Genomic DNA, 334 nt, shown 5'->3' with positions numbered 1-334 from the left:
CCCCCCCTCCCATTCCTAGTAGTGGTATATCCCACACTCTTTCCAACGGGCGGGGCTAGACTGGACCCGCTGCCCACATCGCGCATCGTGGGGTAAGATGTACAGTCACACAGACACAGTTTAACTTACACAAGTTACAACACATCCCCAGCCCCCCAACAATAAGCCCCAGGCCCAGGCTGATAATATAAACTGTCTGCAACATTTCTCCTGCATTGTTCAAAAGCCTACTCAATTACGAGTGCTGCTAAGCTAAAAGCTAATGATTAAGCTCAGAGTTTAGTGATAGTCAGAGAGGACAAGAGAGACATAAGAGGGAGAGGACAGGACAAGA

This window comes from Epinephelus moara, chromosome 11 (assembly GCF_006386435.1).
Source record: "Epinephelus moara isolate mb chromosome 11, YSFRI_EMoa_1.0, whole genome shotgun sequence".
In the NCBI taxonomy this organism is placed as follows: Eukaryota; Metazoa; Chordata; class Actinopteri; order Perciformes; family Serranidae; genus Epinephelus; species Epinephelus moara.
This window is presented reverse-complemented; position numbering follows the sequence as displayed.